Source organism: Lepidothrix coronata, unplaced genomic scaffold (assembly GCF_001604755.1).
Source record: "Lepidothrix coronata isolate B3197 unplaced genomic scaffold, Lepidothrix_coronata-1.0 Scaffold39, whole genome shotgun sequence".
NCBI lineage: Eukaryota > Metazoa > Chordata > Aves > Passeriformes > Pipridae > Lepidothrix > Lepidothrix coronata.
The window spans coordinates 5,507,594-5,518,650 of record NW_016690219.1 but is presented as its reverse complement, the minus strand read 5'-3'; the positions used below and the strand labels follow the sequence as shown (position 1 = coordinate 5,518,650).

Below are 11,057 nucleotides of genomic sequence, written 5' to 3'. Positions count from 1 at the left end.
AGATAAGAAATGCATTGCTGTGAGAATAAATCAAGTGTCAGCTGCAGCATTTGGCCCATCTATTGCTGTCTGAAAGGGCTGAGTGTGGCTGCAGCTTGATCTAACCCGAGGCAAGATGAATTAACACTAGAACAACCCCAAATGGCTAATTGAAAGAGATCCATGGGCTAATCCAAAACTTTTTGAGCTGATTTTGCCTTTACCTCCTTCCCAGCAGACGTAAGTCAGGCCATCACTGGGCTTCAGATATTCATTGACAGGATAAGGAGAAACGGCCTCAGTTTACACCAGGGGAGGTTCAGGTTGGATATCAGGAAAAAATTCTTCAGTGAGAGAGTGGTTAAACACTGGATCAGGCTGCCCAGGGAAATGGTGGAGTCACCGTCTCTGGAAGTGTTGAAAGAATGAGCAGACGTGGCACTTTGGGGTGTGGTTTAGTTGACAAGGTGGTGTTTGGTCAAATGTTGGACTTGATGATCTTGGAAGTCTTTTCCAATCTTAATGATTCTATGATTAGTCCTTCCTTTTGTTCCCTCCCCAATCTAGTATATGTTCTTAAATTCTTTCATTTCTGCTGGACACGGGCAGTGAAAATATATCAAATTTTAAGATACTCAAACCAGTATTCAAAGAGAGATATTTAGAGTGAGATAAGTCTTAGAAGTGCTTCTCTCTGTTTCCTGTAAACCATGTGCTGGGAATTATTCAGCAACTTCTGTTATTAGCTCACACAGTCATAGAATCATAGAATGGTTTGGGTTGGAAGGGAAGTTCCAATTCCTTAGGGAAGGGGCCATCTTGTTCCAGTCTCCTGCCATGGATAGGGACACCATCCACTAGACCCCAGCAGGTTACAGATATTAATTTATTGCAGATAAAATCAGGCCCTCTGACGCTTTCTGATGACTGCTTTTAAAACTTGCCAAATAACAGCCCTGAGTCTCACATTCATCTGATGAGATTGTAAACAAACATAATCAATGCAAATTATGATTTTGCTCCTGAAATCTAAATCAGGTTTTCAAATTTAGTTTCAGTTCTGTATGCATTTTTTAACAAAATTAAATGCACAGGTAAATAAAGGCCACCTGCAACCCCCCAGATTAAATAAATGTTAAGTAGATCATTCACTGGACTTTTTAATGATATGCTTAATTTTGTAAAAGTCAAAAGGTGTTACAGCATTTTCAAAATAAAAATTGAGACAATATTTCATTGAAAACATTGGCCTACAAAACAAAACTAAATCTAAAAGAAAGTTAAAACAAAGCCGGCTAAACAAAATAGACTTGTGTTAGATCCTCACTGTAAATCTGACAAAAAAAATTTCATTTTTAATTCAGCACAACCTAATACTTTTCCTCAGGCTTGTTATTTCAGCAGCAAACTGGAAAACACTCCTTTATCCAACTATTGTTGCTACTAGAAAGATTGAGTTATGGCCAAAGAAGCATCAAAAGGGAATGTTTTCAGTGCTGAGCATTGGAGCTGGAGCTTGGCAGAGCTGACAGACAACCCTTGTTGTTCTAATCAGGAAGAAATGTGCTCCATCCCTCTGCCAGGAATACACAAGCAGCTGAATATTCCATTGTTTTTATTTACTTATTTTCCAGGTAGTTCAGGTATCTCTAACTACCCTTAAAAATGAGGAGGAAAAAGACATTACATTATTTGTATTGCCACTAGCTAGAAAATGATGGATTCCCCCAGCATGGCTGGAGGGGTTTTATGGGATTTGCTTTTGTTTTTTTTTTTTAATCTTCCCTTCATTAATATTTAAGTCTAAACTTAGGGAAGTGAAAATGAACACATAACAAACAACAACCCAAGTTACTCCTTGCAGGTCTAGTTTGAAATTCAGAGCACTGGTAGCTGGTGAAAATATCAAATGGGAAATATCTATTTTGTGGGACATGTTTTTACTGCACCTTGGAAGAACCGTGTAACAGTTCTTAATGCAATGTTATTCTGCCTCATTCACTAATTACTGTAAATTGGCACAACTTCATCCTGCTAATAGAGAGCTGCCAGATGACACAAATGGATAACCTGGATCACTACTCAGTAATTTATTTTGCTGAACCTCATAACTAAACACAGTTCCCCTCTTGGAGAGATAAATAAATCTCTGTTGATGGAAACTGAACTTGGCTTTGCTTTGTGCCTGATTTCTGGAGAGCTTGACTAAAATTATGTTACTGACTTGGTGTATAGTAGAACCAGGGAAAAAAAAATTAAAGAGAAAAACTTTTTCATGTAATTAAAAAACCACCCAAAACCTCCAGCCCTGAAATGCTTAATTAAACAGTTCTAAAGAGAAGTGGCCAGAGGCAGAATTTGGCATGGAAAGTACATTGAAGAAACCGTTCTAAAGGACCCAATGAAAAAGTGTTTTGATTTGATTAAGTTATAAGTTTTCTGTGGGAAAAAAAAAAAAAAAAGAAAGAAAAAAAAATCCTTCAAAGCAATAAACCCGGTAAGTTCCTGCAGGACTATTAATACCAGAAAAAAATAATAAATCTTTCTAAAAGGAGCATAATTTGTCCTGAAAAAAGAAGATCTGGTTTAAAATGTTATAATCTCCATTTTCCTCTAGAAGTCTACCCAGTGCTCTTCTTGCATGTCTTAATCTACTCATCTTTTCAGTGGTTTGTGTTTTGCTTTTAAACCAATTTATAGGGTAAATCCAAGGGCCAGGTGCTACTCCAAGAGTAGGAAAAATATGCAGAGCCTCCATTCTATATTATTTTCTATGTGCCTGTCCTTAGCTTTTGACATGGATTGGTATTCTGAGCAAAGGTAATCCAATTTCCAAATAATATCATTCATTTATAATACTGATATTTCCCTTGATTTCCAGCTGGAGAAATCAAGTGATTGCTTAGGAATCAGTTTCCTCCACAAACAAGTAAACAAACAAAAAAATTGTTCTTCCCAGAAAGAAGCTGCTATATAAAAAATAATCTATTTCTAAAGCATTAAATGCAATAAGGACTGATCCAGCATGTTAATTATTTACGGTGGGAAGAATTGAATAAATAAAAAATCAAGATAAATTAAAATCTTGTGATACACTTGCATATAATCAGGGGTTTACGAGTCCCTATTTCAAATCTATGAAAATGTTGTGAAAGGAGCAGGCTGGAGCAAGTAGGATTTTTATGCAAATAACTAGAGGAAAACGAGGCAAGTTCTCAATTCGACCATCTCTGCTAATTTTAAAGCTGATAACTCAGTCAAATCTATACCCAGCTTTCATTCTAATACCAAAAGTATTTTCAGTAGGGACAGTTTCCAGATGAGCTTCACCCTTTTAGCCCCCAGCCATGACCTCTGTAGAGTACTCAATGAAATGCTACAGCTTTAACTGTTAATACTGACCTAATAATTTATTATCTCACAGCCATTTTGATTTAAACTGTTTGGAATGTCTTGGATCAAAATTTACATGTTATTCCTCCACATGTATAATAGTAACTTTAAGTAGGAACTTTTGATCCTTGTTAGTGGGAAAGTGTTATAATGGATAAAGCCCTTTTTCTCCAGAAAATACTTCCATAATGAAAAGAAATACCAAATGTGCATAAATTTACTGTGTTGATGAAGCATTTCACAGTATAAAAAGAGTTCCTACTGCATCCCTGCCTGCAAATACTGACCTACAACTTCTGCCTCCCCATGGCTTTTCCTATGTAATCAAGCTGGAGACTCTCCTCATTTAAAAGGTGGATATGCAACATATTGCAATTTGTTTTTTGAAGAGTGATTCAGGATCTTCAGTCTAATCTAAAAGCCATGAATGTCTGCAGCAGATCTCTTGTCTTCACTGGACTCTGCAAAGGTCTTTAACCTACAGAAGCTGAGTCAAGGGAACAGATAAAGGCAAAAGGTTCCTAGCTATGGTCCCTACTCAGGTGAGCTGGAGGGATGAAAAAAAAAGCGTTTTTTTCAAATTTAAAGTGTTTAATCCAAAACCTGGTTCCAAATGAATATAGTTTCAATAGTAGTCTAGAGGGAAGCTGCTCATTATGTGCTCTGCCTTCGAAAAATATTAGATTGATTGACCACATGAGCAATGAAGGAATTCTGATTCTGAAGGCCGACATGGCCAAGAGCATTTTGGGATCCTCTTTCTGTTCCAGGCACTGGTCGAAAAAAGCTGCAAACAGAACCAAGCTACAGACCTCGTATCAGAGTTGCTTCTCCCTCCTCCTACATTCAGCTCCCTCCATCATCTCCAGCTGCTCTTCCTGCCACGACATGAGAGGAGAAAATGGCTTGGAACAGCGCAGAGCTGTGGAGAGCAGGCAATGTGGGATGCCAGAGAGAGATGAGGGCAATTTCTCATCTGCCCTGAGGGTCCAGTGTCCCAGAGGACTTATCTGTGTTAGCTTTGCTCTTTTTGTCTGTGATGTCACTGGAAGAATTAATACAGCAGCGTGGTGGAGGCGATTATTGCTGTGCCAGTGATATCTGGATCTGTGTCATCCCCTTTCACAACAGAAACTCATCCCTGAGCAGCGATGCCGCCTGGCTGGAGCAGCAGGGTGGGACTTGGCTCATGACAGACAACTGCAAACACAGGCTGCCTGTGCCACTGTAATACACTGGAATCATTTTAGAAGATGAGGTAGTTTGAACCATCTTCCCTAATTCCCTGATTGAACCATCCAATTCCCTAATTGAAGCAGCAATCTCTTACTGCCCCATTTTGGTGCTAAATACCCTGAAGAAAAGCTGCAATCTAAACTTAATGATAGTCTGTAAAGCTGATGGTCAGCTTGAACATTATAGCCACTGAAGACACAGAAGGAGGAAGCAAATGAACAATCCTAGGAACAATCCATGTGAGGTAACTTTCTCCAAAACAAGGAAAACCCCAGGAATGGGGCCCTGATTCATTGAAGCTGAGCTCGTGTGGTCCAGTAACTCAAACAGGGGGGCACCACAGATTTTAGGCAACACAAAGAAGCTCTTTCTTCCTTGTTTGGTATCTGGCCCACAGAAGGTAACCCTAGGTCACATAGGAAATCTGGGGTGAAACAAAGTTGTAGACATCCTATGTCAGGGAGCTACCTAGAGACAGCCCTATTTCCTCTTCTGGAAAAAAGATCAGTGTGCTAGAACATAGTAACAATGTATTTTAAGGACATTTACCCTTCTGCAATTGCTATTAATTCTGTTTAACAAGGCTGGCAAAGTATGTTGTCTGGGTTTCATTAAAACATAGAAAGAAAATGGTCCTTAGTGTAGACGTTATTAATGATCCATCTCTGAACCCAGTGCAGACTTCTGGAAACGGGAAGGAAGAACTTCTTTGAACATACAGGTATCAATTATTATCCCACTGCATCATAATTACCTTTAAATCAAAGAGGATTAGGAAGCTGAAGTAGAAGGGAAAGATGGGAAGTAGTTCAGTCACCAGCCGTGGAGGGATTTAAAAGGCATTCTGACATGGCACTTAGGGACATGGTTTAGCAGTGGACTTGGCAGTGCTGGGCTAATGGTTGGACTCAATTATCATAGAACTCTTTTCCAACCTAAAGGATTCCATGACATCCCACCATTCACAGTTCATTGCCACCTTCACCCTTCAGAGCCTCCTGCAGCCCTGGATGCCAATTCCAGCCCTGGCCATCAATTCGAGCCCTGGCTATTCTCTGGTACCAGCTCCTACTTTGAACTTAAATGCCATCACCTTTGGTTGACAAATGTCAATGCCTCTTGTTTAAATGTTTCTCAAGAGTCTCTCCAACTTCTGAAACCTTTCAAGGTGCTGTTTGAGAACTGATAGTGTGATATACAAACAATTAGATGAGTGTTTCTGAGGTTTTAATTTTCTTCTCATTTTCTCTCTGCTTTTCCTCCTACATCACTCCATGCAGTAAATGGTGAGCAAAACTGGTGGCAAACCAGCCTTTCAGAGCATGCCTGGCACAGAGACATTTTTGATTTTGGATGGAGCAAGCCAGAGAACCAGGTATGCCCTGGGACACGGGGAGGATGTGTGAGAAAAGGAGAGTGAGCTGTCAGAAAATTGAGTGTGGGACTCGCAGGACGAGATACGTGTTGTCAGGACTCTGTGGTGCGTGAGAGCACTGAACCCATGGATACCCTCGTGGTTCCAAATAGAGATGCTTTTCTCCCAAAATGTGCTCTACTTTGTTCTGCTTTGCTACCTGACAGCTGGTTGAGCTGCCTTAAAACTTGAGAGCTTTCTGGCAATTTCTCCCCAGTCCTTTTCCCCTTCCCCCAGTCCCACCCTTCCTGCTCCTGCTCTCTTCATCTCTTTACCCTGAAAACGTTCACAATGAAAACTAAACTTCTAATTTATTTTTTTTTCCTATACCTGAATAACCTCTTGTGTGCAGGATATTTTCTGCTTTAGGGCACAATCTGTTGCAGCACTGTTATAGCTGCTGCTGAGGCACCTATTGTCATTCTATATGCCTCGGCAACACGGCATTCTGTCGTGTTTCTCATCTGTGAACCCGCTGATTTATTGATAATGCTAATCTTGTTTGAAAGTTATAGAGCTTGCAAGTCAAATGTGCTTAAAAGGGAGAGATGGAGGTTCCCACTCCCCAACTTTTTATTGTTGGCGTGTCACAATAATCAAGTTTTTCAGGCAGCGTTAGAGGAGCTCAAGGTGTTTCGCAGGCATGAATGGAGCCTTGCCATGGTACCAAAGGGAGGGTTTTTACATCCTCATTAAATGCAACAGAGAAACCGAGTAGCAGAAATGACAATACATAAGTTAACCTACCTTACATCAAGTAACCATAGAGCTGAGCCTCAAGGGGATGTTGGGCAAGTTTTACGTTATCTCTCTTACAATATATTGTAATTGATTTGCACGCCCATATCCTCTGTTGAAAACACAATTTTCTATTAAAAACAATTTGGATGGATACTTTTTTATTACCTTTCCTGTATGATACTCTTCTGTGGTAAAAGATGGTCCCTGCCCTGAAGTGTTTTCTGTCAGATCAGTTCAGCCAGAGAAAATAAGTTTTACAATCTCCATTTTACAAATGAGGAAATAGGATATAGAGACATTAAGGAGACAGTTTTTGCAAGATCCCAGCAGACAGAGAATTTTCAGATATCATAAAGAAACTGCAAATTCTGACCACTTATGGAAATACAGTTATTAGACAGATAAATAGATAGCGATAAAGGCTTTTTCTTCCTTTTCTACTCCTTATTACAGAAGAATCTGGATTTTACTGTCATTGTGCTGTTCAGCTCTTCTTCAAATGGGAGGACACTGCTATAGCTCTATTTTTAGATGACGAACTCTGGCACAGAAAGGCTAAAGGTTCATTCTAAAAATGGATTTGAGCACCCAAATGCCTCTGTAATCTCTTAAATTCAGTTCTGATCTTACTGGGATTTACATGAGCCCTGTTCAGTTTTGTCCTTGCTCTAGGGATGCCAGAAGTCCCTTAAATATGTCTGTTGGCACAACATTCCCTGGGGTCTGATGCCACCAAGCGATTAGAAATCCTAATTATATCAAACCCACTGCCTTCCAAGTGTGTTCCACTGTCTGGGTTACCTGAAAGGCCCCTTAGAGGCAATTAAACTTTTATATTTTATTTTTTTTCTTCCTGAAGGATGAAGTCGAATTTTCATCTTATCAGCAGTTTAGTGTGTAATCACTTAGGATACTGATACAAATCTCAGTTCAAAAATAGGTTTTACTGTCTACTCATAATGCAACTGCTTTCATAAAACCCCCTGGAAGGAGACAAAATGCCTCTTTCTCAGGAGCTTCCACTCTCCCTGTGACTTTCCACTGGTGCAAGGGCCCAGGTCCCACCTAACTTCAGGCTTTCAACTAAAATGCCCAGTTTAGGGTACATCTCACTTTTAGTTTCCCAGAATTTTACCATCCATCCTTGATAGGACCCAAATCATTCTGTGATTCTGTGATTCCTAAACTGTTAAGCTGCCTTGAAGTCAGTGAGGAAAAGATATTGCCCATCTGAAATCCAAATCACCACTTCTGAAAGTGTTGATATTTTGATACAAAAAGGAAGGGAATTTTGCTGGCAAAGATCCTGAATTGGGTAAGTCAGTTATACCAGTCATGCCCGTTGCATCTTCTATTTCCTTTATCTCCAGCCCCTGGCTAAATGCTCCCCTTGCATTATATCTCCTCACCCCCTCCGTTCCCCCAGGAATCACCTCTAGAAGCCAAAGCTTAGACAATAAAGCCTAACAAAAATTAAAGAACCCTTCCTAAAACTCCAAAGCCCAACCATAAGCATTGTGTTCACATGGAATGAAGGCTCAGACAAGTGCCAGAAGTGACACAAAGGAATGGCACAAACGATGTGCTGGTGGCAATGGGGGGCTGTAGCACAGTAGTTGAGAGAAGGTTCTTGACCAGGTGCAGGAATTAGGACACAGTGATGTGGATGGTTATGATTAGATTTCTTGCTAAGAGTGTATCTAAATATTGCCAGTGCAGTATCTAAATAACAACTCCATCATCTATTACAATGGTTAATAACAACTCTATCATCTATTACAATGGTTACAGTATCATCAAGTCATGGTCCCAGTGAAGTGACCATTTAGATTCACGAGCTTCAGTGAGACCCCCCTTTCCAAACTGTTTAGAGAGCTCTGGTTGCAGCTCGCTCCACTTTGTCTCAGGTTTGGTTGACAGTTTATGACTAGAGGGTTATAATATAAGAAATTTGGATAGAAACTTGCAGGTTTACAGTCTTTGGCCCTGAAAAATTCACAACTGCAAAGCAACAAAGCACTTATAGAATTCCTTTAGGATTTTTTTCTCCATATCTGACCAGATCTTAATGCTTTTACTCGCCTTCCCCAAAGGGTTCCCTGTCTTTGGGCTGGATGTACCCTGGAGGTGTCCCTGTTGGGGGGATCCACTCAGAAGCTGATTGCAACCTGGAAAAACCAGTTGGCCCAGTTGGCCCGGTCTTCAGCAGGATTTTATGCCATTATGCAGGATGATGTCTACCAAAGTCAATCAAAAGCTTCTCAGCTCCCCATCTCTGGAATGCACTAATTATGTGAGACCCAGGCAGTTCCTCCTGCCATACCCATCTGGTGTTCTTGCCTTAGGAAAAACTACATTGCCCATCAGAGACAGATAGACATGGAAAGGGAGAGGGAAGGGAGAGAGGGAAACCAATACAACACAGGCAAGCGAAGACCTCACTGTCTTTCATCGCTGCCACAGGGGCTGAGGGCAGATCTCCCACTTCTGTGGAGTTAGTCACTTATTTATAGCTATGACATAAGAACCTTTGGTTAGTCAGGTGCTTAAGAACAGTGAGGATATGTTTGAGAAAAAGGCTCAACAATCTAGACCACAACATGTCTTATCCTAAATGAGTTCACCAGTGTCAGAAATTATTCACCAGAGAAGAGACTAAAGCCTGGCTTCTGGGCTTTATGATGTCCTTAACCCCCAAAACTCCCTAATAACAGTATACATACTTCTGTGCAGTCTTATTCGTGGGCCATCTTGTCATTTCTATACAATTAAAATGGTATGTACCAAAAAAAAATGAGCTAAGAAGTCACTGACAATTCTAGGAACCAATGTCAGTTTGTCTTATACAGTCACCTCCCAGAAACAGTATTTTTGTTTAGTTCACTTACTGTAGGTCTGTGTAGATCTGTGATACCCTGTGCAGCTTCACGAATGCTACCTCATGTAAGTAAGAAGACAAAGCACTGAAATAATCACTTTTGTGCTTTAAATATATATGTATATATATATACCTTTCAAATCACCTCCAACCCTCTAAAAATCACTGAAACTCCTCTCCAGCCTCCGGGCGTTTGTCTCTATTGAGTGATAGGAGACAGTCGACTGGCATGAATCAAACATTCACAACTGCAAAATTCTCTCCCATCTGTTGTAAAACCAGTGCAAGCATGAACAACTGTGAGGTGAAACAATCTTTCAACCTCCTCAGCAATCTCATAAATTATCTGCAGCTAAATAACCCAGAAAGCAGAGCAGAATCTCCCAGCCTTAGGTAACAATTACACTACTTGAACTCTAAGAAACCTCATGCTAGCACTCAAAATTAGGAGCTTAATACACAAATGAATTGTGAAGGTTTGGTGACAGCAGTGTTTAGAAAATGCTTTTGTGACCCACTCAGGTGTTTTTCCAAAATGTTGCTGAATGGGGAAGTGTTTTATTTTGTTTCACTGGGAAAGAGATGTAGACTGGTTTTGTCTGCCCCTGAAGTACTGAATAATGTTGGTTTCCTTACCCATGAAAGGGAAATGCTCAGGCCTCCTGCTTGGCACCCCGTGCTTCATTTCAACACCAGTACAAGAGTATAGCTGTTTGACTTCTGAGCTCTTCTCAAGTCAGAGTGAGATTTTAGTTCCTAATGCCAGAGTCCCTGACAAAGTGTTTTTAATGTTTAAATGTTTTTAAATGCATAATTTTTTTATTAGGCTAAGAACTTTTGATGAAATGCCTCATCCATGTTAAGTTTTTTATTTCCTAGTCATCTGTTTTTCCTCACCGTCCTAAATATTCTTTCTTCTGGTGCCCTCAAATACTGTACATACCTATTTTGCTCATGTTTCCACCTAAGTCAGCCATTCATCAGTATTTTGCACTTATGAGCCTTCTACCAACAGTTTTGCACTGCTCAGAGTCAGGAGATCTCAGTAAGGTGGGAAGAGGGAGCACACAAGCAGGAGATGATGATGATTTCCCTAAAATGTCACAACTCCCTTGCAGAATAGGGCTGGGCTGAGCATCCAGGGACCCAAAGGGACTTTCAGTGGTTGTTGCTTGATCAGCTTCTTCCATGGGGGAAGAACATGGGATTTGGCAGCTTTTGTGCCCCCATGAACCCAGAAATGGTCAGCTGCCAGAGATGCAGACAAATCACACCTGAGCAATAGTTTGGCCTCCACTGATGAAGTTCACAGGTCCAGTTGATGTATTTAGTTCACAGCTCCCAGGACACTGCAGAAAGACAACTGTGACTGTACTTATTCTACACAGATGAAAAATAGAAGAGAGAGAAGCTCAG

The 11,057-nt window shown here is 40.4% G+C and overlaps 1 long non-coding RNA gene across 1 annotated transcript; it reads left to right on the top strand.

Moving 5' to 3' along the window:
- Positions 1-3,616: 3,616 nt before the first annotated feature.
- Positions 3,617-6,075, top strand: LOC108496381. Its single transcript, XR_001874436.1, has 4 exons — positions 3,617-3,725; positions 3,813-3,914; positions 4,143-4,630; positions 5,889-6,075. It is a non-coding gene; the product is annotated as an uncharacterized LOC108496381 (long non-coding RNA).
- Positions 6,076-11,057: the final 4,982 nt, after the last annotated feature.